The following is a 27,938-nucleotide window of genomic DNA, read 5'->3' as shown; positions in this document are numbered from 1 at the left end:
GTCGACGTACATGCGATATACCAGAATTTATTACTTTTCAAAAGAAGTGGCTGGTCTATTTTTTTTCTCCTTAATTTTAACATTTTCCACTGCAACTCTTTTCCGATATATCTGTTTCGGCTGAGGAATAACCTCAGGACCTTCCGCGTGTTGTGCAAATGTGATTTTTTTATTTTGATAAAATTTTATGCACATTAATACATTCATAAAATAATTATTAGTGCTAGTCTACCAATAATTCATAATATCAGTGTTAATTTGAATTGTAAAAATGAATTACAATCAGATCTCAATTTAAAGTCACTATGTATTTCATTATTACTGATCCTTTATATAGAATGTTTGTTTAAATCATATTTTTTTTCCAAATTAATACAGACACCTTTTCTGTTTATAATACAAGTATGCGTCATTTACATGCTTTTTGAGAACATTTTTATAATATGGCGCTGTGTCTATCAATTTCTCATGCATCCTTCGTAGAAACATTTCTCCTCTTTACAACACAAAATCTTAGAACTAGCACATAAAACTATATTTGCAAATTATAAGTTTATATGTTTATCCTTCTTGACTAGACCAAAGTGACATATATAATTGAAGTCTAGTGTGTTGACAATGCTTGCAGAACTATTACATGTACACAGAATGTTATGTAAAAAATCTTTAAAAAAAAAGTCATTGAACTGAGTCAAACATCTTCACAGAATAGTTAAATGCTCCAAGTCCTCATGTACATCTTCGCAAACTGGGCACATAGAATCAGCAGTAATATGACATCTCATCTTTCTCTCCTTAGAGAAGAAAAAAATGAAAAAGTTCAGAACTTTTTGACCATCAAATTTTAAACATATTTCACACCAGTAATGTAAAGAATTACATGTAAGTTTCCTTGGTAATGTCTTTAACAATATCTCATAAAATGATCTTGTTGTATTAGGTAAAGCGTACTTTCTACCATCAAGACTATAAATTATATTCAAAACGGGTGCAATTACAAGTGTTTGTGTTTGTATTTTCTTCAACTAAAAGCATATAATCTTGTGGAAAAATCAGGCAAACATTCTAATTGTCTATGAGTAAAATGATAAAACAGTATTTCAACACCACGATTGATTTCTTGTACTTTAGAAAAAGAAATAAGGACATGTAGCTTTCCAAACAACATTATAATCCACATCTAATAGCCGACCTAAAAACTTGAGTCTAAAAGCATACATTTTATGACGGCAATAAAGATGGCAAAAATATATGTTTCCGCTGAGGATTGAACTCAGGACCTTCCGCGTGTTAAGCGGATGTGATAACCACTACACCACGGAAACCTTACGTATTCAGGTATGAAAAAACTTATTGAACTTTGATGCAAATGCGTCAACACTCATATTGCACAAAATTATAATGCAAAAGAAAAGGCTGGAAAAAATTTTCTGAAATGACCGTGAGCAAAGTTGCTCCCATCCGCAGAAATGACCCTTCATACTTGTAAACTATCAATGAACCATTTGGCCTACTGTACAGCTGTGGGTTTTTTGTTTTTTTTTTGTGTGAAATGAATGTATTCTGCGGCAAATGGTTCAAACCAATCGGAAAATTTGCCTGATCATCAAAGTGCAAACGAAAACTTGGTCGGATCATAATTTTTGCACAGAAAACTTCGAAGTAGCATTTGAAAGTGCACCAAGGACAGGTCCGTCTTTAAATGATATATTTTTCTCCAATTTGTTGGACCGGTTCTGTGGTGTAGTGTTTATCACGTCTGCTTTACACGCAGAAGGTCGCGAGTTCGAACCTCGCCAGAACCTCTAGATATTTTTGTACTCCGAAAAGTTCAAAAGACATGTTTGTACACTCCGAAAAATCAAATCGAATCGAATAGCTATAGCTATAACATATTTTACCCAAGACTTGAAAATAGTTCAATTACACGAAGAAAACTAATTCTCTGGACAAACCGTGTCGACCTACATGCGATATACCAGAATTTATTACTTTTCAAAAGAAGTGGCTGGTCTATTTTTTTTCTCCTTAATTTTAACATTTTCCACTGCAACTCTTTTCCGATATATCTGTTTCGGCTGAGGAATAACCTCAGGACCTTCCGCGTGTTGTGCAAATGTGATTTTTTTTATTTTGATAAAATTTTATGCACATTAATACATTCATAAAATAATTATTAGTGCTAGTCTACCAATAATTCATAATATCAGTGTTAATTTGAATTGTAACAATGAATTACAATCAGATCTCAATTTAAAGTCACTATGTATTTCATTATTACTGATCCTTTATATAGAATGTTTGTTTAAATCATATTTTTTTTCCAAATTAATACAGACACCTTTTCTGTTTATAATACAAGTATGCGTCATTTACATGCTTTTTGAGAACATTTTTATAATATGGCGCTGTGTCTATCAATTTCTCATGCATCCTTCGTAGAAACATTTCTCCTCTTTACAACACAAAATCTTAGAACTAGCACATAAAACTATATTTGCAAATTATAAGTTTATATGTTTATCCTTCTTGACTAGACCAAAGTGACATATATAATTGAAGTCTAGTGTGTTGACAATGCTTGCAGAACTATTACATGTACACAGAATGTTATGTAAAAAATCTTTAAAAAAAAAGTCATTGAACTGAGTCAAACATCTTCACAGAATAGTTAAATGCTCCAAGTCCTCATGTACATCTTCGCAAACTGGACACATAGAATCAGCAGTAATATGACATCTCATCTTTCTCTCCTTAGAGAAGAAAAAAATGAAAAAGTTCAGAACTTTTTGACCATCAAATTTTAAACATATTTCACACCAGTAATGTAAAGAATTACATGTAAGTTTCCTTGGTAATGTCCTTAACAATATCTCATAAAATGATCTTGTTGTATTAGGTAAAGCGTACTTTCTACCATCAAGACTATAAATTATATTCAAAACGGGTGCAATTACAAGTGTTTGTGTTTGTATTTTCTTCAACTAAAAGCATATAATCTTGTGGAAAAATCAGGCAAACATTCTAATTGTCTATGAGTAAAATGATAAAACAGTATTTCAACACCACGATTGATTTCTTGTACTTTAGAAAAAGAAATAAGGACATGTAGCTTTCCAAACAACATTATAATCCACATCTAATAGCCGACCTAAAAACTTGAGTCTAAAAGCATACATTTTATGACGGCAATAAAGATGGCAAAAATATATGTTTCCGCTGAGGATTGAACTCAGGACCTTCCGCGTGTTAAGCGGATGTGATTTTTTTTTTTTATCTTTATATTATCAATCATCAAATATATATCACAGATTTTTACATCAATATTTTGTTCACAAAAACATTAATTCTCAATTGTCCGTATTACAATCCAGGCTGAATACAATCACATTCACAATTGTCCATTTTTCATGCAATCCTGAAAGAATACATTAAACATACAAATGTCTGCTCATATCATCTACACTTTCTTACAACAGTTTAAATATATTCGCATACTTTTTTAGTTATTTTTCAACATTTTTCGTAAAAGGTAAAAACAAGCATGACTTCACGAAAAGAGGATTATTTTAATTTAACAATATATCAATTAAATCTCTTGTCCAAAAGTTATGTAAAAAGGCTGGACCTCCACGCCTTTATATCAACTTTGGTATAAAGTTTTAACAAAATATGATTAAACTCAAACAATCCACAATTCAATGGCACTCTCATACAAATAAGGTCTATTGACTCTTCAAAAAGTATTCCATCTTTTGAATTCCTTCTTTCACTATATCACTGTAAAATTTAGTTTGCCGTACATCATTAAAATCTTCTTCAATATTTTTCTTAAAATATTTCCAGTGATGGACGGAGCGGTCAATAATAATAGTTTCATCGTCTGTTAAACAGTGATGAAGAATGTTCATCGTTCCTGGCAAAAATGCTAATAAAACGCCAATACTACCAGTACAAAATTTGATAACAATTTTGTCCAATGAAAGTGGTATTTGAACAATTGGTTGTGTATTGTCCGTTTTCCTTTTTTGTGTACCGGTATTCACTTTTGATCTATTTAAATCTTGCCGAGGTGGTTCAACAGGTTTATGAATAGTCTTCTTTATACACACATTATCAGTAATCGATTGTCCACCGCTACCTTTCTTGCTTGACTGCTTTTCTTTATTTGGTTCAACCGGTGATTTAATTACCTTATGCGAGGATCCACACGGGGTTTTCTCTAACTTATCTGCGACAGATATCTCCATATCCCAGTCCGATTGTTTGTCAGATGATTCGGAATCATCATCGGAAGAACCAGTATCACTTGACAATGTCTGATCTTTTATGTTTTCACCGACGCTATTTTTGGCCGCAATAAATTCATCATACCGTCTTTGATCACGACTACGTGTAGACTTGGATTTGTGTCGCTTCGGTTGATTGTTTGTCCAACTTAAGCTAATTCGCATTTTTCCATTCTGTTCAACAGAAGACCATGAAAATTCACTGTATTGTTCACTAACAATATTCACCAAAGCTAACAACGTTTTTGGGAGATTTTCCATTTTTTCCAATGAAGCTCTACCTCCCATGCAGACCCTCAACGGGAAATGAAGAATAAGCACAATCAGTATAAAAACGCTTATAATACATCAAATTGTCAATCTGACTTACGTTTAGTGAAACAATGTCCTAAATACATAAGTAATGGCTGGTAAATCCAATCCAAAACACGGTAATCCGACAAATAATCACATTTTCTATCAGCACTGACAAAAAGGCGTCCGACATCTTGGGCATACTCGACTGGTCTCTCTGAAATGACCGTGAGCAAAGTTGCTCCCATCCGCAGAAATGACCCTTCATACTTGTAAACTATCAATGAACCATTTGGCCTACTGTACAGCTGTGGGTTTTTTTTTTTTTTTTTGTGTGAAATGAATGTATTCTGCGGCAAATGGTTCAAACCAATCGGAAAATTTGCCTGATCATCAAAGTGCAAACGAAAACTTGGTCGGATCATAATTTTTGCACAGAAAACTTCGAAGTAGCATTTGAAAGTGCACCAAGGACAGGTCCATCTTTAAATGATATATTTTTCTCCAATTTGTTGGACCGGTTCTGTGGTGTAGTGTTTATCACGTCTGCTTTACACGCAGAAGGTCGCGAGTTCGAACCTCGCCAGAACCTCTAGATATTTTTGTACTCCGAAAAGTTCAAAAGACATGTTTGTACACTCCGAAAAATCAAATCGAATCGAATAGCTATAGCTATAACATATTTTACCCAAGACTTGAAAATAGTTCAATTACACGAAGAAAACTAATTCTCTGGACAAACCGTGTCGACCTACATGCGATATACCAGAATTTATTACTTTTCAAAAGAAGTGGCTGGTCTATTTTTTTTCTCCTTAATTTTAACATTTTCCACTGCAACTCTTTTCCGATATATCTGTTTCGGCTGAGGAATAACCTCAGGACCTTCCGCGTGTTGTGCAAATGTGATTTTTTTTATTTTGATAAAATTTTATGCACATTAATACATTCATAAAATAATTATTAGTGCTAGTCTACCAATAATTCATAATATCAGTGTTAATTTGAATTGTAACAATGAATTACAATCAGATCTCAATTTAAAGTCACTATGTATTTCATTATTACTGATCCTTTATATAGAATGTTTGTTTAAATCATATTTTTTTTCCAAATTAATACAGACACCTTTTCTGTTTATAATACAAGTATGCGTCATTTACATGCTTTTTGAGAACATTTTTATAATATGGCGCTGTGTCTATCAATTTCTCATGCATCCTTCGTAGAAACATTTCTCCTCTTTACAACACAAAATCTTAGAACTAGCACATAAAACTATAGTTGCAAATTATAAGTTTATATGTTTATCCTTCTTGACTAGACCAAAGTGACATATATAATTGAAGTTTAGTGTATTGACAATGCTTGCAGAACTATTACATGTACACAGAATGTTATGTAAAAAATCTTTAAAAAAAAAGTCATTGAACTGAGTCAAACATCTACACAGAATAGTTAAATGCTCCAAGTCCTCATGTACATCTTCGCAAACTGGACACATAGAATCAGCAGTAATATGACATCTCATCTTTCTCTCCTTAGAGAAGAAAAAAATGAAAAAGTTCAGAACTTTTTGACCATCAAATTTTAAACATATTTCACACCAGTAATGTAAAGAATTACATGTAAGTTTCCTTGGTAATGTCCTTAACAATATCTCATAAAATGATCTTGTTGTATTAGGTAAAGCGTACTTTCTACCATCAAGACTATAAATTATATTCAAAACGGGTGCAATTACAAGTGTTTGTGTTTGTATTTTCTTCAACTAAAAGCATATAATCTTGTGGAAAAATCAGGCAAACATTCTAATTGTCTATGAGTAAAATGATAAAACAGTATTTCAACACCACGATTGATTTCTTGTACTTTAGAAAAAGAAATAAGGACATGTAGCTTTCCAAACAACATTATAATCCACATCTAATAGCCGACCTAAAAACTTGAGTCTAAAAGCATACATTTTATGACGGCAATAAAGATGGCAAAAATATATGTTTCCGCTGAGGATTGAACTCAGGACCTTCCGCGTGTTAAGCGGATGTGATAACCACTACACCACGGAAACCTTACGTATTCAGGTATGAAAAAACTTATTTAACTTTGATGCAAATGCGTCAACACTCATATTGCACAAAATTATAATGCAAAAGAAAAGGCTGGAAAAAATTTTCTGAAATGACCGTGAGCAAAGTTGCTCCCATCCGCAGAAATGACCCTTCATACTTGTAAACTATCAATGAACCATTTGGCCTACTGTACAGCTGTGGGTTTTTTTGTTTTTTTTTTTTGTGTGAAATGAATGTATTCTGCGGCAAATGGTTCAAACCAATCGGAAAATTTGCCTGATCATCAAAGTGCAAACGAAAACTTGGTCGGATCATAATTTTTGCACAGAAAACTTCGAAGTAGCATTTGAAAGTGCACCAAGGACAGGTCCATCTTTAAATGATATATTTTTCTCCAATTTGTTGGACCGGTTCTGTGGTGTAGTGGTTATCACGTCTGCTTTACACGCAGAAGGTCGCGAGTTCGAACCTCGCCAGAACCTCTAGATATTTTTGTACTCCGAAAAGTTCAAAAGATATGTTTGTACACTCCGAAAAATCAAATCGAATCGAATAGCTATAGCTATAACATATTTTACCCAAGACTTGAAAATAGTTCAATTACACGAAGAAAACTAATTCTCTGGACAAACCGTGTCGACGTACATGCGATATACCAGAATTTATTACTTTTCAAAAGAAGTGGCTGGTCTATTTTTTTTCTCCTTAATTTTAACATTTTCCACTGCAACTCTTTTCCGATATATCTGTTTCGGCTGAGGAATAACCTCAGGACCTTCCGCGTGTTGTGCAAATGTGATTTTTTTTATTTTGATAAAATTTTATGCACATTAATACATTCATAAAATAATTATTAGTGCTAGTCTACCAATAATTCATAATATCAGTGTTAATTTGAATTGTAACAATGAATTACAATCAGATCTCAATTTAAAGTCACTATGTATTTCATTATTACTGATCCTTTATATAGAATGTTTGTTTAAATCATATTTTTTTTCCAAATTAATACAGACACCTTTTCTGTTTATAATACAAGTATGCGTCATTTACATGCTTTTTGAGAACATTTTTATAATATGGCGCTGTGTCTATCAATTTCTCATGCATCCTTCGTAGAAACATTTCTCCTCTTTACAACACAAAATCTTAGAACTAGCACATAAAACTATAGTTGCAAATTATAAGTTTATATGTTTATCCTTCTTGACTAGACCAAAGTGACATATATAATTGAAGTTTAGTGTATTGACAATGCTTGCAGAACTATTACATGTACACAGAATGTTATGTAAAAAATCTTTAAAAAAAAAGTCATTGAACTGAGTCAAACATCTTCACAGAATAGTTAAATGCTCCAAGTCCTCATGTACATCTTCGCAAACTGGACACATAGAATCAGCAGTAATATGACATCTCATCTTTCTCTCCTTAGAGAAGAAAAAAATGAAAAAGTTCAGAACTTTTTGACCATCAAATTTTAAACATATTTCACACCAGTAATGTAAAGAATTACATGTAAGTTTCCTTGGTAATGTCTTTAACAATATCTCATAAAATGATCTTGTTGTATTAGGTAAAGCGTACTTTCTACCATCAAGACTATAAATTATATTCAAAACGGGTGCAATTACAAGTGTTTGTGTTTGTATTTTCTTCAACTAAAAGCATATAATCTTGTGGAAAAATCAGGCAAACATTCTAATTGTCTATGAGTAAAATGATAAAACAGTATTTCAACACCACGATTGATTTCTTGTACTTTAGAAAAAGAAATAAGGACATGTAGCTTTCCAAACAGCATTATAATCCACATCTAATAGCCGACCTAAAAACTTGAGTCTAAAAGCATACATTTTATGACGGCAATAAAGATGGCAAAAAATATATGTTTCCGCTGAGGATTGAACTCAGGACCTTCCGCGTGTTAAGCGGATGTGATAACCACTACACCACGGAAACCTTACGTATTCAGGTATGAAAAAACTTATTTAACTTTGATGCAAATGCGTCAACACTCATATTGCACAAAATTATAATGCAAAAGAAAAGGCTGGAAAAAATTTTCTGAAATGACCGTGAGCAAAGTTGCTCCCATCCGCAGAAATGACCCTTCATACTTGTAAACTATCAATGAACCATTTGGCCTACTGTACAGCTGTGGGTTTTTTTTTTTTTTTTTGTGTGAAATGAATGTATTCTGCGGCAAATGGTTCAAACCAATCGGAAAATTTGCCTGATCATCAAAGTGCAAACGAAAACTTGGTCGGATCATAATTTTTGCACAGAAAACTTCGAAGTAGCATTTGAAAGTGCACCAAGGACAGGTCCATCTTTAAATGATATATTTTTCTCCAATTTGTTGGACCGGTTCTGTGGTGTAGTGGTTATCACGTCTGCTTTACACGCAGAAGGTCGCGAGTTCGAACCTCGCCAGAACCTCTAGATATTTTTGTACTCCGAAAAGTTCAAAAGACATGTTTGTACACTCCGAAAAATCAAATCGAATCGAATAGCTATAGCTATAACATATTTTACCCAAGACTTGAAAATAGTTCAATTACACGAAGAAAACTAATTCTCTGGACAAACCGTGTCGACCTACATGCGATATACCAGAATTTATTACTTTTCAAAAGAAGTGGCTGGTCTATTTTTTTTCTCCTTAATTTTAACATTTTCCACTGCAACTCTTTTCCGATATATCTGTTTCGGCTGAGGAATAACCTCAGGACCTTCCGCGTGTTGTGCAAATGTGATTTTTTTTATTTTGATAAAATTTTATGCACATTAATACATTCATAAAATAATTATTAGTGCTAGTCTACCAATAATTCATAATATCAGTGTTAATTTGAATTGTAACAATGAATTACAATCAGATCTCAATTTAAAGTCACTATGTATTTCATTATTACTGATCCTTTATATAGAATGTTTGTTTAAATCATATTTTTTTTCCAAATTAATACAGACACCTTTTCTGTTTATAATACAAGTATGCGTCATTTACATGCTTTTTGAGAACATTTTTATAATATGGCGCTGTGTCTATCAATTTCTCATGCATCCTTCGTAGAAACATTTCTCCTCTTTACAACACAAAATCTTAGAACTAGCACATAAAACTATAGTTGCAAATTATAAGTTTATATGTTTATCCTTCTTGACTAGACCAAAGTGACATATATAATTGAAGTCTAGTGTGTTGACAATGCTTGCAGAACTATTACATGTACACAGAATGTTATGTAAAAAATCTTTAAAAAAAAAGTCATTGAACTGAGTCAAACATCTACACAGAATAGTTAAATGCTCCAAGTCCTCATGTACATCTTCGCAAACTGGACACATAGAATCAGCAGTAATATGACATCTCATCTTTCTCTCCTTAGAGAAGAAAAAAATGAAAAAGTTCAGAACTTTTTGACCATCAAATTTTAAACATATTTCACACCAGTAATGTAAAGAATTACATGTAAGTTTCCTTGGTAATGTCCTTAACAATATCTCATAAAATGATCTTGTTGTATTAGGTAAAGCGTACTTTCTACCATCAAGACTATAAATTATATTCAAAACGGGTGCAATTACAAGTGTTTGTGTTTGTATTTTCTTCAACTAAAAGCATATAATCTTGTGGAAAAATCAGGCAAACATTCTAATTGTCTATGAGTAAAATGATAAAACAGTATTTCAACACCACGATTGATTTCTTGTACTTTAGAAAAAGAAATAAGGACATGTAGCTTTCCAAACAACATTATAATCCACATCTAATAGCCGACCTAAAAACTTGAGTCTAAAAGCATACATTTTATGACGGCAATAAAGATGGCAAAAAATATATGTTTCCGCTGAGGATTGAACTCAGGACCTTCCGCGTGTTAAGCGGATGTGATAACCACTACACCACGGAAACCTTACGTATTCAGGTATGAAAAAACTTATTTAACTTTGATGCAAATGCGTCAACACTCATATTGCACAAAATTATAATGCAAAAGAAAAGGCTGGAAAAAATTTTCTGAAATGACCGTGAGCAAAGTTGCTCCCATCCGCAGAAATGACCCTTCATACTTGTAAACTATCAATGAACCATTTGGCCTACTGTACAGCTGTGGGTTTTTTTTTTTTTTTTTTGTGTGAAATGAATGTATTCTGCGGCAAATGGTTCAAACCAATCGGAAAATTTGCCTGATCATCAAAGTGCAAACGAAAACTTGGTCGGATCATAATTTTTGCACAGAAAACTTCGAAGTAGCATTTGAAAGTGCACCAAGGACAGGTCCATCTTTAAATGATATATTTTTCTCCAATTTGTTGGACCGGTTCTGTGGTGTAGTGGTTATCACGTCTGCTTTACACGCAGAAGGTCGCGAGTTCGAACCTCGCCAGAACCTCTAGATATTTTTGTACTCCGAAAAGTTCAAAAGATATGTTTGTACACTCCGAAAAATCAAATCGAATCGAATAGCTATAGCTATAACATATTTTACCCAAGACTTGAAAATAGTTCAATTACACGAAGAAAACTAATTCTCTGGACAAACCGTGTCGACGTACATGCGATATACCAGAATTTATTACTTTTCAAAAGAAGTGGCTGGTCTATTTTTTTTCTCCTTAATTTTAACATTTTCCACTGCAACTCTTTTCCGATATATCTGTTTCGGCTGAGGAATAACCTCAGGACCTTCCGCGTGTTGTGCAAATGTGATTTTTTTTATTTTGATAAAATTTTATGCACATTAATACATTCATAAAATAATTATTAGTGCTAGTCTACCAATAATTCATAATATCAGTGTTAATTTGAATTGTAACAATGAATTACAATCAGATCTCAATTTAAAGTCACTATGTATTTCATTATTACTGATCCTTTATATAGAATGTTTGTTTAAATCATATTTTTTTTCCAAATTAATACAGACACCTTTTCTGTTTATAATACAAGTATGCGTCATTTACATGCTTTTTGAGAACATTTTTATAATATGGCGCTGTGTCTATCAATTTCTCATGCATCCTTCGTAGAAACATTTCTCCTCTTTACAACACAAAATCTTAGAACTAGCACATAAAACTATAGTTGCAAATTATAAGTTTATATGTTTATCCTTCTTGACTAGACCAAAGTGACATATATAATTGAAGTCTAGTGTGTTGACAATGCTTGCAGAACTATTACATGTACACAGAATGTTATGTAAAAAATCTTTAAAAAAAAAGTCATTGAACTGAGTCAAACATCTACACAGAATAGTTAAATGCTCCAAGTCCTCATGTACATCTTCGCAAACTGGACACATAGAATCAGCAGTAATATGACATCTCATCTTTCTCTCCTTAGAGAAGAAAAAAATGAAAAAGTTCAGAACTTTTTGACCATCAAATTTTAAACATATTTCACACCAGTAATGTAAAGAATTACATGTAAGTTTCCTTGGTAATGTCCTTAACAATATCTCATAAAATGATCTTGTTGTATTAGGTAAAGCGTACTTTCTACCATCAAGACTATAAATTATATTCAAAACGGGTGCAATTACAAGTGTTTGTGTTTGTATTTTCTTCAACTAAAAGCATATAATCTTGTGGAAAAATCAGGCAAACATTCTAATTGTCTATGAGTAAAATGATAAAACAGTATTTCAACACCACGATTGATTTCTTGTACTTTAGAAAAAGAAATAAGGACATGTAGCTTTCCAAACAACATTATAATCCACATCTAATAGCCGACCTAAAAACTTGAGTCTAAAAGCATACATTTTATGACGGCAATAAAGATGGCAAAAAATATATGTTTCCGCTGAGGATTGAACTCAGGACCTTCCGCGTGTTAAGCGGATGTGATAACCACTACACCACGGAAACCTTACGTATTCAGGTATGAAAAAACTTATTTAACTTTGATGCAAATGCGTCAACACTCATATTGCACAAAATTATAATGCAAAAGAAAAGGCTGGAAAAAATTTTCTGAAATGACCGTGAGCAAAGTTGCTCCCATCCGCAGAAATGACCCTTCATACTTGTAAACTATCAATGAACCATTTGGCCTACTGTACAGCTGTGGGTTTTTTTTTTTTTTTTTGTGTGAAATGAATGTATTCTGCGGCAAATGGTTCAAACCAATCGGAAAATTTGCCTGATCATCAAAGTGCAAACGAAAACTTGGTCGGATCATAATTTTTGCACAGAAAACTTCGAAGTAGCATTTGAAAGTGCACCAAGGACAGGTCCATCTTTAAATGATATATTTTTCTCCAATTTGTTGGACCGGTTCTGTGGTGTAGTGGTTATCACGTCTGCTTTACACGCAGAAGGTCGCGAGTTCGAACCTCGCCAGAACCTCTAGATATTTTTGTACTCCGAAAAGTTCAAAAGATATGTTTGTACACTCCGAAAAATCAAATCGAATCGAATAGCTATAGCTATAACATATTTTACCCAAGACTTGAAAATAGTTCAATTACACGAAGAAAACTAATTCTCTGGACAAACCGTGTCGACCTACATGCGATATACCAGAATTTATTACTTTTCAAAAGAAGTGGCTGGTCTATTTTTTTTCTCCTTAATTTTAACATTTTCCACTGCAACTCTTTTCCGATATATCTGTTTCGGCTGAGGAATAACCTCAGGACCTTCCGCGTGTTGTGCAAATGTGATTTTTTTTATTTTGATAAAATTTTATGCACATTAATACATTCATAAAATAATTATTAGTGCTAGTCTACCAATAATTCATAATATCAGTGTTAATTTGAATTGTAACAATGAATTACAATCAGATCTCAATTTAAAGTCACTATGTATTTCATTATTACTGATCCTTTATATAGAATGTTTGTTTAAATCATATTTTTTTTCCAAATTAATACAGACACCTTTTCTGTTTATAATACAAGTATGCGTCATTTACATGCTTTTTGAGAACATTTTTATAATATGGCGCTGTGTCTATCAATTTCTCATGCATCCTTCGTAGAAACATTTCTCCTCTTTACAACACAAAATCTTAGAACTAGCACATAAAACTATAGTTGCAAATTATAAGTTTATATGTTTATCCTTCTTGACTAGACCAAAGTGACATATATAATTGAAGTCTAGTGTGTTGACAATGCTTGCAGAACTATTACATGTACACAGAATGTTATGTAAAAAATCTTTAAAAAAAAAGTCATTGAACTGAGTCAAACATCTACACAGAATAGTTAAATGCTCCAAGTCCTCATGTACATCTTCGCAAACTGGACACATAGAATCAGCAGTAATATGACATCTCATCTTTCTCTCCTTAGAGAAGAAAAAAATGAAAAAGTTCAGAACTTTTTGACCATCAAATTTTAAACATATTTCACACCAGTAATGTAAAGAATTACATGTAAGTTTCCTTGGTAATGTCCTTAACAATATCTCATAAAATGATCTTGTTGTATTAGGTAAAGCGTACTTTCTACCATCAAGACTATAAATTATATTCAAAACGGGTGCAATTACAAGTGTTTGTGTTTGTATTTTCTTCAACTAAAAGCATATAATCTTGTGGAAAAATCAGGCAAACATTCTAATTGTCTATGAGTAAAATGATAAAACAGTATTTCAACACCACGATTGATTTCTTGTACTTTAGAAAAAGAAATAAGGACATGTAGCTTTCCAAACAGCATTATAATCCACATCTAATAGCCGACCTAAAAACTTGAGTCTAAAAGCATACATTTTATGACGGCAATAAAGATGGCAAAAAATATATGTTTCCGCTGAGGATTGAACTCAGGACCTTCCGCGTGTTAAGCGGATGTGATAACCACTACACCACGGAAACCTTACGTATTCAGGTATGAAAAAACTTATTTAACTTTGATGCAAATGCGTCAACACTCATATTGCACAAAATTATAATGCAAAAGAAAAGGCTGGAAAAAATTTTCTGAAATGACCGTGAGCAAAGTTGCTCCCATCCGCAGAAATGACCCTTCATACTTGTAAACTATCAATGAACCATTTGGCCTACTGTACAGCTGTGGGTTTTTTTGTTTTTTTTTTGTGTGAAATGAATGTATTCTGCGGCAAATGGTTCAAACCAATCGGAAAATTTGCCTGATCATCAAAGTGCAAACGAAAACTTGGTCGGATCATAATTTTTGCACAGAAAACTTCGAAGTAGCATTTGAAAGTGCACCAAGGACAGGTCCATCTTTAAATGATATATTTTTCTCCAATTTGTTGGACCGGTTCTGTGGTGTAGTGGTTATCACGTCTGCTTTACACGCAGAAGGTCGCGAGTTCGAACCTCGCCAGAACCTCTAGATATTTTTGTACTCCGAAAAGTTCAAAAGACATGTTTGTACACTCCGAAAAATCAAATCGAATCGAATAGCTATAGCTATAACATATTTTACCCAAGACTTGAAAATAGTTCAATTACACGAAGAAAACTAATTCTCTGGACAAACCGTGTCGACGTACATGCGATATACCAGAATTTATTACTTTTCAAAAGAAGTGGCTGGTCTATTTTTTTTCTCCTTAATTTTAACATTTTCCACTGCAACTCTTTTCCGATATATCTGTTTCGGCTGAGGAATAACCTCAGGACCTTCCGCGTGTTGTGCAAATGTGATTTTTTTTATTTTGATAAAATTTTATGCACATTAATACATTCATAAAATAATTATTAGTGCTAGTCTACCAATAATTCATAATATCAGTGTTAATTTGAATTGTAACAATGAATTACAATCAGATCTCAATTTAAAGTCACTATGTATTTCATTATTACTGATCCTTTATATAGAATGTTTGTTTAAATCATATTTTTTTTCCAAATTAATACAGACACCTTTTCTGTTTATAATACAAGTATGCGTCATTTACATGCTTTTTGAGAACACTTTTATAATATGGCGCTGTGTCTATCAATTTCTCATGCATCCTTCGTAGAAACATTTCTCCTCTTTACAACACAAAATCTTAGAACTAGCACATAAAACTATATTTGCAAATTATAAGTTTATATGTTTATCCTTCTTGACTAGACCAAAGTGACATATATAATTGAAGTTTAGTGTATTGACAATGCTTGCAGAACTATTACATGTACACAGAATGTTATGTAAAAAATCTTTAAAAAAAAAGTCATTGAACTGAGTCAAACATCTTCACAGAATAGTTAAATGCTCCAAGTCCTCATGTACATCTTCGCAAACTGGACACATAGAATCAGCAGTAATATGACATCTCATCTTTCTCTCCTTAGAGAAGAAAAAAATGAAAAAGTTCAGAACTTTTTGACCATCAAATTTTAAACATATTTCACACCAGTAATGTAAAGAATTACATGTAAGTTTCCTTGGTAATGTCTTTAACAATATCTCATAAAATGATCTTGTTGTATTAGGTAAAGCGTACTTTCTACCATCAAGACTATAAATTATATTCAAAACGGGTGCAATTACAAGTGTTTGTGTTTGTATTTTCTTCAACTAAAAGCATATAATCTTGTGGAAAAATCAGGCAAACATTCTAATTGTCTATGAGTAAAATGATAAAACAGTATTTCAACACCACGATTGATTTCTTGTACTTTAGAAAAAGAAATAAGGACATGTAGCTTTCCAAACAACATTATAATCCACATCTAATAGCCGACCTAAAACCTTGAGTCTAAAAGCATACATTTTATGACGGCAATAAAGATGGCAAAAATATATGTTTCCGCTGAGGATTGAACTCAGGACCTTCCGCGTGTTAAGCGGATGTGATAACCACTACACCACGGAAACCTTACGTATTCAGGTATGAAAAAACTTATTTAACTTTGATGCAAATGCGTCAACACTCATATTGCACAAAATTATAATGCAAAAGAAAAGGCTGGAAAAAATTTTCTGAAATGACCGTGAGCAAAGTTGCTCCCATCCGCAGAAATGACCCTTCATACTTGTAAACTATCAATGAACCATTTGGCCTACTGTACAGCTGTGGGTTTTTTTGTTTTTTTTTGTGTGAAATGAATGTATTCTGCGGCAAATGGTTCAAACCAATCGGAAAATTTGCCTGATCATCAAAGTGCAAACGAAAACTTGGTCGGATCATAATTTTTGCACAGAAAACTTCGAAGTAGCATTTGAAAGTGCACCAAGGACAGGTCCATCTTTAAATGATATATTTTTCTCCAATTTGTTGGACCGGTTCTGTGGTGTAGTGGTTATCACGTCTGCTTTACACGCAGAAGGTCGCGAGTTCGAACCTCGCCAGAACCTCTAGATATTTTTGTACTCCGAAAAGTTCAAAAGACATGTTTGTACACTCCGAAAAATCAAATCGAATCGAATAGCTATAGCTATAACATATTTTACCCAAGACTTGAAAATAGTTCAATTACACGAAGAAAACTAATTCTCTGGACAAACCGTGTCGACCTACATGCGATATACCAGAATTTATTACTTTTCAAAAGAAGTGGCTGGTCTATTTTTTTTCTCCTTAATTTTAACATTTTCCACTGCAACTCTTTTCCGATATATCTGTTTCGGCTGAGGAATAACCTCAGGACCTTCCGCGTGTTGTGCAAATGTGATTTTTTTTATTTTGATAAAATTTTATGCACATTAATACATTCATAAAATAATTATTAGTGCTAGTCTACCAATAATTCATAATATCAGTGTTAATTTGAATTGTAACAATGAATTACAATCAGATCTCAATTTAAAGTCACTATGTATTTCATTATTACTGATCCTTTATATAGAATGTTTGTTTAAATCATATTTTTTTTCCAAATTAATACAGACACCTTTTCTGTTTATAATACAAGTATGCGTCATTTACATGCTTTTTGAGAACATTTTTATAATATGGCGCTGTGTCTATCAATTTCTCATGCATCCTTCGTAGAAACATTTCTCCTCTTTACAACACAAAATCTTAGAACTAGCACATAAAACTATATTTGCAAATTATAAGTTTATATGTTTATCCTTCTTGACTAGACCAAAGTGACATATATAATTGAAGTCTAGTGTGTTGACAATGCTTGCAGAACTATTACATGTACACAGAATGTTATGTAAAAAATCTTTAAAAAAAAAGTCATTGAACTGAGTCAAACATCTACACAGAATAGTTAAATGCTCCAAGTCCTCATGTACATCTTCGCAAACTGGACACATAGAATCAGCAGTAATATGACATCTCATCTTTCTCTCCTTAGAGAAGAAAAAAATGAAAAAGTTCAGAACTTTTTGACCATCAAATTTTAAACATATTTCACACCAGTAATGTAAAGAATTACATGTAAGTTTCCTTGGTAATGTCCTTAACAATATCTCATAAAATGATCTTGTTGTATTAGGTAAAGCGTACTTTCTACCATCAAGACTATAAATTATATTCAAAACGGGTGCAATTACAAGTGTTTGTGTTTGTATTTTCTTCAACTAAAAGCATATAATCTTGTGGAAAAATCAGGCAAACATTCTAATTGTCTATGAGTAAAATGATAAAACAGTATTTCAACACCACGATTGATTTCTTGTACTTTAGAAAAAGAAATAAGGACATGTAGCTTTCCAAACAGCATTATAATCCACATCTAATAGCCGACCTAAAAACTTGAGTCTAAAAGCATACATTTTATGACGGCAATAAAGATGGCAAAAAATATATGTTTCCGCTGAGGATTGAACTCAGGACCTTCCGCGTGTTAAGCGGATGTGATAACCACTACACCACGGAAACCTTACGTATTCAGGTATGAAAAAACTTATTTAACTTTGATGCAAATGCGTCAACACTCATATTGCACAAAATTATAATGCAAAAGAAAAGGCTGGAAAAAATTTTCTGAAATGACCGTGAGCAAAGTTGCTCCCATCCGCAGAAATGACCCTTCATACTTGTAAACTATCAATGAACCATTTGGCCTACTGTACAGCTGTGGGTTTTTTTGTTTTTTTTTTGTGTGAAATGAATGTATTCTGCGGCAAATGGTTCAAACCAATCGGAAAATTTGCCTGATCATCAAAGTGCAAACGAAAACTTGGTCGGATCATAATTTTTGCACAGAAAACTTCGAAGTAGCATTTGAAAGTGCACCAAGGACAGGTCCATCTTTAAATGATATATTTTTCTCCAATTTGTTGGACCGGTTCTGTGGTGTAGTGGTTATCACGTCTGCTTTACACGCAGAAGGTCGCGAGTTCGAACCTCGCCAGAACCTCTAGATATTTTTGTACTCCGAAAAGTTCAAAAGACATGTTTGTACACTCCGAAAAATCAAATCGAATCGAATAGCTATAGCTATAACATATTTTACCCAAGACTTGAAAATAGTTCAATTACACGAAGAAAACTAATTCTCTGGACAAACCGTGTCGACGTACATGCGATATACCAGAATTTATTACTTTTCAAAAGAAGTGGCTGGTCTATTTTTTTTCTCCTTAATTTTAACATTTTCCACTGCAACTCTTTTCCGATATATCTGTTTCGGCTGAGGAATAACCTCAGGACCTTCCGCGTGTTGTGCAAATGTGATTTTTTTTATTTTGATAAAATTTTATGCACATTAATACATTCATAAAATAATTATTAGTGCTAGTCTACCAATAATTCATAATATCAGTGTTAATTTGAATTGTAACAATGAATTACAATCAGATCTCAATTTAAAGTCACTATGTATTTCATTATTACTGATCCTTTATATAGAATGTTTGTTTAAATCATATTTTTTTTCCAAATTAATACAGACACCTTTTCTGTTTATAATACAAGTATGCGTCATTTACATGCTTTTTGAGAACATTTTTATAATATGGCGCTGTGTCTATCAATTTCTCATGCATCCTTCGTAGAAACATTTCTCCTCTTTACAACACAAAATCTTAGAACTAGCACATAAAACTATATTTGCAAATTATAAGTTTATATGTTTATCCTTCTTGACTAGACCAAAGTGACATATATAATTGAAGTTTAGTGTATTGACAATGCTTGCAGAACTATTACATGTACACAGAATGTTATGTAAAAAATCTTTAAAAAAAAAGTCATTGAACTGAGTCAAACATCTTCACAGAATAGTTAAATGCTCCAAGTCCTCATGTACATCTTCGCAAACTGGACACATAGAATCAGCAGTAATATGACATCTCATCTTTCTCTCCTTAGAGAAGAAAAAAATGAAAAAGTTCAGAACTTTTTGACCATCAAATTTTAAACATATTTCACACCAGTAATGTAAAGAATTACATGTAAGTTTCCTTGGTAATGTCTTTAACAATATCTCATAAAATGATCTTGTTGTATTAGGTAAAGCGTACTTTCTACCATCAAGACTATAAATTATATTCAAAACGGGTGCAATTACAAGTGTTTGTGTTTGTATTTTCTTCAACTAAAACCATATAATCTTGTGGAAAAATCAGGCAAACATTCTAATTGTCTATGAGTAAAATGATAAAACAGTATTTCAACACCACGATTGATTTCTTGTACTTTAGAAAAAGAAATAAGGACATGTAGCTTTCCAAACAGCATTATAATCCACATCTAATAGCCGACCTAAAAACTTGAGTCTAAAAGCATACATTTTATGACGGCAATAAAGATGGCAAAAAATATATGTTTCCGCTGAGGATTGAACTCAGGACCTTCCGCGTGTTAAGCGGATGTGATAACCACTACACCACGGAAACCTTACGTATTCAGGTATGAAAAAACTTATTTAACTTTGATGCAAATGCGTCAACACTCATATTGCACAAAATTATAATGCAAAAGAAAAGGCTGGAAAAAATTTTCTGAAATGACCGTGAGCAAAGTTGCTCCCATCCGCAGAAATGACCCTTCATACTTGTAAACTATCAATGAACCATTTGGCCTACTGTACAGCTGTGGGTTTTTTTGTTTTTTTTTGTGTGAAATGAATGTATTCTGCGGCAAATGGTTCAAACCAATCGGAAAATTTGCCTGATCATCAAAGTGCAAACGAAAACTTGGTCGGATCATAATTTTTGCACAGAAAACTTCGAAGTAGCATTTGAAAGTGCACCAAGGACAGGTCCATCTTTAAATGATATATTTTTCTCCAATTTGTTGGACCGGTTCTGTGGTGTAGTGGTTATCACGTCTGCTTTACACGCAGAAGGTCGCGAGTTCGAACCTCGCCAGAACCTCTAGATATTTTTGTACTCCGAAAAGTTCAAAAGACATGTTTGTACACTCCGAAAAATCAAATCGAATCGAATAGCTATAGCTATAACATATTTTACCCAAGACTTGAAAATAGTTCAATTACACGAAGAAAACTAATTCTCTGGACAAACCGTGTCGACCTACATGCGATATACCAGAATTTATTACTTTTCAAAAGAAGTGGCTGGTCTATTTTTTTTCTCCTTAATTTTAACATTTTCCACTGCAACTCTTTTCCGATATATCTGTTTCGGCTGAGGAATAACCTCAGGACCTTCCGCGTGTTGTGCAAATGTGATTTTTTTTATTTTGATAAAATTTTATGCACATTAATACATTCATAAAATAATTATTAGTGCTAGTCTACCAATAATTCATAATATCAGTGTTAATTTGAATTGTAACAATGAATTACAATCAGATCTCAATTTAAAGTCACTATGTATTTCATTATTACTGATCCTTTATATAGAATGTTTGTTTAAATCATATTTTTTTTCCAAATTAATACAGACACCTTTTCTGTTTATAATACAAGTATGCGTCATTTACATGCTTTTTGAGAACATTTTTATAATATGGCGCTGTGTCTATCAATTTCTCATGCATCCTTCGTAGAAACATTTCTCCTCTTTACAACACAAAATCTTAGAACTAGCACATAAAACTATATTTGCAAATTATAAGTTTATATGTTTATCCTTCTTGACTAGACCAAAGTGACATATATAATTGAAGTTTAGTGTATTGACAATGCTTGCAGAACTATTACATGTACACAGAATGTTATGTAAAAAATCTTTAAAAAAAAAGTCATTGAACTGAGTCAAACATCTTCACAGAATAGTTAAATGCTCCAAGTCCTCATGTACATCTTCGCAAACTGGACACATAGAATCAGCAGTAATATGACATCTCATCTTTCTCTCCTTAGAGAAGAAAAAAATGAAAAAGTTCAGAACTTTTTGACCATCAAATTTTAAACATATTTCACACCAGTAATGTAAAGAATTACATGTAAGTTTCCTTGGTAATGTCTTTAACAATATCTCATAAAATGATCTTGTTGTATTAGGTAAAGCGTACTTTCTACCATCAAGACTATAAATTATATTCAAAACGGGTGCAATTACAAGTGTTTGTGTTTGTATTTTCTTCAACTAAAAGCATATAATCTTGTGGAAAAATCAGGCAAACATTCTAATTGTCTATGAGTAAAATGATAAAACAGTATTTCAACACCACGATTGATTTCTTGTACTTTAGAAAAAGAAATAAGGACATGTAGCTTTCCAAACAGCATTATAATCCACATCTAATAGCCGACCTAAAAACTTGAGTCTAAAAGCATACATTTTATGACGGCAATAAAGATGGCAAAAATATATGTTTCCGCTGAGGATTGAACTCAGGACCTTCCGCGTGTTAAGCGGATGTGATAACCACTACACCACGGAAACCTTACGTATTCAGGTATGAAAAAACTTATTTAACTTTGATGCAAATGCGTCAACACTCATATTGCACAAAATTATAATGCAAAAGAAAAGGCTGGAAAAAATTTTCTGAAATGACCGTGAGCAAAGTTGCTCCCATCCGCAGAAATGACCCTTCATACTTGTAAACTATCAATGAACCATTTGGCCTACTGTACAGCTGTGGGTTTTTTTGTTTTTTTTTTGTGTGAAATGAATGTATTCTGCGGCAAATGGTTCAAACCAATCGGAAAATTTGCCTGATCATCAAAGTGCAAACGAAAACTTGGTCGGATCATAATTTTTGCACAGAAAACTTCGAAGTAGCATTTGAAAGTGCACCAAGGACAGGTCCATCTTTAAATGATATATTTTTCTCCAATTTGTTGGACCGGTTCTGTGGTGTAGTGGTTATCACGTCTGCTTTACACGCAGAAGGTCGCGAGTTCGAACCTCGCCAGAACCTCTAGATATTTTTGTACTCCGAAAAGTTCAAAAGACATGTTTGTACACTCCGAAAAATCAAATCGAATCGAATAGCTATAGCTATAACATATTTTACCCAAGACTTGAAAATAGTTCAATTACACGAAGAAAACTAATTCTCTGGACAAACCGTGTCGACGTACATGCGATATACCAGAATTTATTACTTTTCAAAAGAAGTGGCTGGTCTATTTTTTTTCTCCTTAATTTTAACATTTTCCACTGCAACTCTTTTCCGATATATCTGTTTCGGCTGAGGAATAACCTCAGGACCTTCCGCGTGTTGTGCAAATGTGATTTTTTTTATTTTGATAAAATTTTATGCACATTAATACATTCATAAAATAATTATTAGTGCTAGTCTACCAATAATTCATAATATCAGTGTTAATTTGAATTGTAACAATGAATTACAATCAGATCTCAATTTAAAGTCACTATGTATTTCATTATTACTGATCCTTTATATAGAATGTTTGTTTAAATCATATTTTTTTTCCAAATTAATACAGACACCTTTTCTGTTTATAATACAAGTATGCGTCATTTACATGCTTTTTGAGAACATTTTTATAATATGGCGCTGTGTCTATCAATTTCTCATGCATCCTTCGTAGAAACATTTCTCCTCTTTACAACACAAAATCTTAGAACTAGCACATAAAACTATATTTGCAAATTATAAGTTTATATGTTTATCCTTCTTGACTAGACCAAAGTGACATATATAATTGAAGTCTAGTGTGTTGACAATGCTTGCAGAACTATTACATGTACACAGAATGTTATGTAAAAAATCTTTAAAAAAAAAGTCATTGAACTGAGTCAAACATCTACACAGAATAGTTAAATGCTCCAAGTCCTCATGTACATCTTCGCAAACTGGACACATAGAATCAGCAGTAATATGACATCTCATCTTTCTCTCCTTAGAGAAGAAAAAAATGAAAAAGTTCAGAACTTTTTGACCATCAAATTTTAAACATATTTCACACCAGTAATGTAAAGAATTACATGTAAGTTTCCTTGGTAATGTCTTTAACAATATCTCATAAAATGATCTTGTTGTATTAGGTAAAGCGTACTTTCTACCATCAAGACTATAAATTATATTCAAAACGGGTGCAATTACAAGTGTTTGTGTTTGTATTTTCTTCAACTAAAAGCATATAATCTTGTGGAAAAATCAGGCAAACATTCTAATTGTCTATGAGTAAAATGATAAAACAGTATTTCAACACCACGATTGATTTCTTGTACTTTAGAAAAAGAAATAAGGACATGTAGCTTTCCAAACAGCATTATAATCCACATCTAATAGCCGACCTAAAAACTTGAGTCTAAAAGCATACATTTTATGACGGCAATAAAGATGGCAAAAAATATATGTTTCCGCTGAGGATTGAACTCAGGACCTTCCGCGTGTTAAGCGGATGTGATAACCACTACACCACGGAAACCTTACGTATTCAGGTATGAAAAAACTTATTTAACTTTGATGCAAATGCGTCAACACTCATATTGCACAAAATTATAATGCAAAAGAAAAGGCTGGAAAAAATTTTCTGAAATGACCGTGAGCAAAGTTGCTCCCATCCGCAGAAATGACCCTTCATACTTGTAAACTATCAATGAACCATTTGGCCTACTGTACAGCTGTGGGTTTTTTTTTTTTTTTTTGTGTGAAATGAATGTATTCTGCGGCAAATGGTTCAAACCAATCGGAAAATTTGCCTGATCATCAAAGTGCAAACGAAAACTTGGTCGGATCATAATTTTTGCACAGAAAACTTCGAAGTAGCATTTGAAAGTGCACCAAGGACAGGTCCATCTTTAAATGATATATTTTTCTCCAATTTGTTGGACCGGTTCTGTGGTGTAGTGGTTATCACGTCTGCTTTACACGCAGAAGGTCGCGAGTTCGAACCTCGCCAGAACCTCTAGATATTTTTGTACTCCGAAAAGTTCAAAAGACATGTTTGTACACTCCGAAAAATCAAATCGAATCGAATAGCTATAGCTATAACATATTTTACCCAAGACTTGAAAATAGTTCAATTACACGAAGAAAACTAATTCTCTGGACAAACCGTGTCGACGTACATGCGATATACCAGAATTTATTACTTTTCAAAAGAAGTGGCTGGTCTATTTTTTTTCTCCTTAATTTTAACATTTTCCACTGCAACTCTTTTCCGATATATCTGTTTCGGCTGAGGAATAACCTCAGGACCTTCCGCGTGTTGTGCAAATGTGATTTTTTTTATTTTGATAAAATTTTATGCACATTAATACATTCATAAAATAATTATTAGTGCTAGTCTACCAATAATTCATAATATCAGTGTTAATTTGAATTGTAACAATGAATTACAATCAGATCTCAATTTAAAGTCACTATGTATTTCATTATTACTGATCCTTTATATAGAATGTTTGTTTAAATCATATTTTTTTTCCAAATTAATACAGACACCTTTTCTGTTTATAATACAAGTATGCGTCATTTACATGCTTTTTGAGAACATTTTTATAATATGGCGCTGTGTCTATCAATTTCTCATGCATCCTTCGTAGAAACATTTCTCCTCTTTACAACACAAAATCTTAGAACTAGCACATAAAACTATATTTGCAAATTATAAGTTTATATGTTTATCCTTCTTGACTAGACCAAAGTGACATATATAATTGAAGTTTAGTGTATTGACAATGCTTGCAGAACTATTACATGTACACAGAATGTTATGTAAAAAATCTTTAAAAAAAAAGTCATTGAACTGAGTCAAACATCTTCACAGAATAGTTAAATGCTCCAAGTCCTCATGTACATCTTCGCAAACTGGACACATAGAATCAGCAGTAATATGACATCTCATCTTTCTCTCCTTAGAGAAGAAAAAAATGAAAAAGTTCAGAACTTTTTGACCATCAAATTTTAAACATATTTCACACCAGTAATGTAAAGAATTACATGTAAGTTTCCTTGGTAATGTCTTTAACAATATCTCATAAAATGATCTTGTTGTATTAGGTAAAGCGTACTTTCTACCATCAAGACTATAAATTATATTCAAAACGGGTGCAATTACAAGTGTTTGTGTTTGTATTTTCTTCAACTAAAACCATATAATCTTGTGGAAAAATCAGGCAAACATTCTAATTGTCTATGAGTAAAATGATAAAACAGTATTTCAACACCACGATTGATTTCTTGTACTTTAGAAAAAGAAATAAGGACATGTAGCTTTCCAAACAACATTATAATCCACATCTAATAGCCGACCTAAAAACTTGAGTCTAAAAGCATACATTTTATGACGGCAATAAAGATGGCAAAAATATATGTTTCCGCTGAGGATTGAACTCAGGACCTTCCGCGTGTTAAGCGGATGTTTTTTTTTTTATTTTGATAAAATTTTATTCAAATAAATACATTCATAAAAGAATTATTGGGCTAGTCTCCCATTAATTCATATTATCACAGTGTTGGTTAGAATTGTAACAATTATTAACAACAGATCTCAATTAAAACTCAATATGTACTTCATCATTACTTATCCTTAATACAGGATTTTTGTTTAAATAATACTTTTCAAATAAATACATGCACTTCTTCTGTTTATAATACAAGTATGCATAACTCACATGTTTTTGCAGAACATTTTTAAAATATGGCACTATGTCTATCAAATGATCATCCTTCATAGAGATATTTCTCCTCTTTACTACACAGAATCTTCTAGCACATAAAACTGTATTTACAAAATATAAGTTTATATTTTTATCCTTCTTGACTAGACCAAAGTAACATATATAATTGAAATCTAGAGTATTGACAAAGCTAGTAGAACTATTACACATAATGTTATGTAGGAAATCTTTAAAAAAGTCATTGAACTGAGTCAAACATCTACACACAATGATCAAGTGCTCCAAGTCTTCATGCACATCTTTGCAAACTGGACAAATAGAATCAACAGTAATTTGGCATTTCATCAGTCTCTCCTTAGTGAAGAAAACTCTATGGAAAATTTTGAATGATGACTCAATCCAATCACTTTGTAAAAATGAAAAGTTCAAAACTTTTTGTACTTTTTGAACATCAAAATCTGAAAATATTTCACACCAGTATTTTACAGAATTAGGTTCTCTTGTTAATGTCTTTAACAGTATATCATAAAATGATCTTGTTGTATTAGGTAAAGCATACTTTCTACCATTAACGCTGTAAATTATATTTAAAACAGTTGCTTTACAAGTGTTTGCATTTTCTTCAACTAAAACTACATAATCTTGTGGAATACATTGCTTAATACATTTCACTACTTTAATAATTTTATCAACGGAAACATCAGGGAACTTTTGAGATACAATATCTTGAATATAAGTGTCCTTCATAAAACCTTTCTTGCATTCATAGGCTAAGTCCTTAATCTTGACAATACCTGCTTCTATAAATGTTCTCATATATAACATACTATCACCATTCACAATCATTGGATTACAGAAGAGGGGAATATCAAAAACATTAGTCACATTAATGTCTATTTCCATACAATGACGTATCTTCCCCCATGTATACAACATACATTTATAAAAATCAGGCAAACATCCTAATTGTCTATGAGTAAAATCGCAATGCAATATTTCAACACCAAGATTCATTCCTTGTACTTTAGAAAAGAAATAAAGACATGTAACTTTCCAAACAGCATTATAATCCATATCTAATAGCCTACTTAAAAACTTTAGCCTAAATGCATACATTTTATGAAAAATGTCAGGAAAATTTAAACCACCATCTAACACCTTATTAGTTATTACATCGTATGCAACTAGAGATGGTTTATCATTCCACAAAAAATCAATACATATCTTCTTAATTTCTAAATAATGTTTTTCTGGTATATTAACAACCATAAGAGTATACCAAAGTTTACTCATCAATAAAGTATTTATTACAGTTAATCTACCATGTATTGATAAGTGTCTCATTTTCCAAAAATTCAATAGCTTCAAAATAGATTGTACTTTGCAATCCCAATTCAAACTATCACAAAGAGATTTATCCTTACCAATCCATATGCCTAAAAGCT

At 32.4% G+C, this 27,938-nt stretch overlaps 1 protein-coding gene and 23 non-coding genes across 24 annotated transcripts in view; 13 read left to right on the top strand and 11 right to left on the bottom strand.

The window, feature by feature from the left end:
- The window catches only part of LOC148608750 (uncharacterized), a 226,934-nt gene that overhangs the window by 106,336 nt on the left and 92,660 nt on the right, over nucleotides 1–27,938 (top strand). The gene's annotated exons all lie outside the window — the stretch shown is intronic.
- Nucleotides 1,253–1,325, bottom strand: Trnav-aac (transfer RNA valine (anticodon AAC)). The gene has a single exon. It is a non-coding gene; the product is annotated as a tRNA-Val (tRNA).
- Nucleotides 1,733–1,805, top strand: Trnav-uac (transfer RNA valine (anticodon UAC)). Its single transcript has one exon. It is a non-coding gene; the product is annotated as a tRNA-Val (tRNA).
- Nucleotides 5,103–5,175, top strand: Trnav-uac (transfer RNA valine (anticodon UAC)). The gene has a single exon. It is a non-coding gene; the product is annotated as a tRNA-Val (tRNA).
- Nucleotides 6,582–6,654, bottom strand: Trnav-aac (transfer RNA valine (anticodon AAC)). Its single transcript has one exon. It is a non-coding gene; the product is annotated as a tRNA-Val (tRNA).
- Nucleotides 7,065–7,137, top strand: Trnav-uac (transfer RNA valine (anticodon UAC)). Its single transcript has one exon. It is a non-coding gene; the product is annotated as a tRNA-Val (tRNA).
- Trnav-aac (transfer RNA valine (anticodon AAC)) lies at nucleotides 8,545–8,617 on the bottom strand. Its single transcript has one exon. It is a non-coding gene; the product is annotated as a tRNA-Val (tRNA).
- On the top strand, nucleotides 9,025–9,097 carry Trnav-uac (transfer RNA valine (anticodon UAC)). The gene has a single exon. It is a non-coding gene; the product is annotated as a tRNA-Val (tRNA).
- Nucleotides 10,505–10,577, bottom strand: Trnav-aac (transfer RNA valine (anticodon AAC)). The gene has a single exon. It is a non-coding gene; the product is annotated as a tRNA-Val (tRNA).
- On the top strand, nucleotides 10,986–11,058 carry Trnav-uac (transfer RNA valine (anticodon UAC)). The gene has a single exon. It is a non-coding gene; the product is annotated as a tRNA-Val (tRNA).
- Nucleotides 12,466–12,538, bottom strand: Trnav-aac (transfer RNA valine (anticodon AAC)). Its single transcript has one exon. It is a non-coding gene; the product is annotated as a tRNA-Val (tRNA).
- Nucleotides 12,946–13,018, top strand: Trnav-uac (transfer RNA valine (anticodon UAC)). The gene has a single exon. It is a non-coding gene; the product is annotated as a tRNA-Val (tRNA).
- On the bottom strand, nucleotides 14,426–14,498 carry Trnav-aac (transfer RNA valine (anticodon AAC)). The gene has a single exon. It is a non-coding gene; the product is annotated as a tRNA-Val (tRNA).
- On the top strand, nucleotides 14,907–14,979 carry Trnav-uac (transfer RNA valine (anticodon UAC)). Its single transcript has one exon. It is a non-coding gene; the product is annotated as a tRNA-Val (tRNA).
- On the bottom strand, nucleotides 16,386–16,458 carry Trnav-aac (transfer RNA valine (anticodon AAC)). The gene has a single exon. It is a non-coding gene; the product is annotated as a tRNA-Val (tRNA).
- Trnav-uac (transfer RNA valine (anticodon UAC)) lies at nucleotides 16,866–16,938 on the top strand. Its single transcript has one exon. It is a non-coding gene; the product is annotated as a tRNA-Val (tRNA).
- Trnav-aac (transfer RNA valine (anticodon AAC)) lies at nucleotides 18,346–18,418 on the bottom strand. The gene has a single exon. It is a non-coding gene; the product is annotated as a tRNA-Val (tRNA).
- On the top strand, nucleotides 18,827–18,899 carry Trnav-uac (transfer RNA valine (anticodon UAC)). Its single transcript has one exon. It is a non-coding gene; the product is annotated as a tRNA-Val (tRNA).
- Nucleotides 20,307–20,379, bottom strand: Trnav-aac (transfer RNA valine (anticodon AAC)). Its single transcript has one exon. It is a non-coding gene; the product is annotated as a tRNA-Val (tRNA).
- On the top strand, nucleotides 20,787–20,859 carry Trnav-uac (transfer RNA valine (anticodon UAC)). Its single transcript has one exon. It is a non-coding gene; the product is annotated as a tRNA-Val (tRNA).
- On the bottom strand, nucleotides 22,266–22,338 carry Trnav-aac (transfer RNA valine (anticodon AAC)). Its single transcript has one exon. It is a non-coding gene; the product is annotated as a tRNA-Val (tRNA).
- Trnav-uac (transfer RNA valine (anticodon UAC)) lies at nucleotides 22,747–22,819 on the top strand. Its single transcript has one exon. It is a non-coding gene; the product is annotated as a tRNA-Val (tRNA).
- On the bottom strand, nucleotides 24,227–24,299 carry Trnav-aac (transfer RNA valine (anticodon AAC)). Its single transcript has one exon. It is a non-coding gene; the product is annotated as a tRNA-Val (tRNA).
- Trnav-uac (transfer RNA valine (anticodon UAC)) lies at nucleotides 24,707–24,779 on the top strand. Its single transcript has one exon. It is a non-coding gene; the product is annotated as a tRNA-Val (tRNA).

This window comes from Perna viridis, chromosome 8 (assembly GCF_037379345.1).
Source record: "Perna viridis isolate PV_CMFRI_1.1 ecotype Kerala chromosome 8, ASM3737934v1, whole genome shotgun sequence".
Classification (NCBI taxonomy): Eukaryota; Metazoa; Mollusca; class Bivalvia; order Mytilida; family Mytilidae; genus Perna; species Perna viridis.
This window is presented reverse-complemented; position numbering and strand designations above follow the sequence as displayed.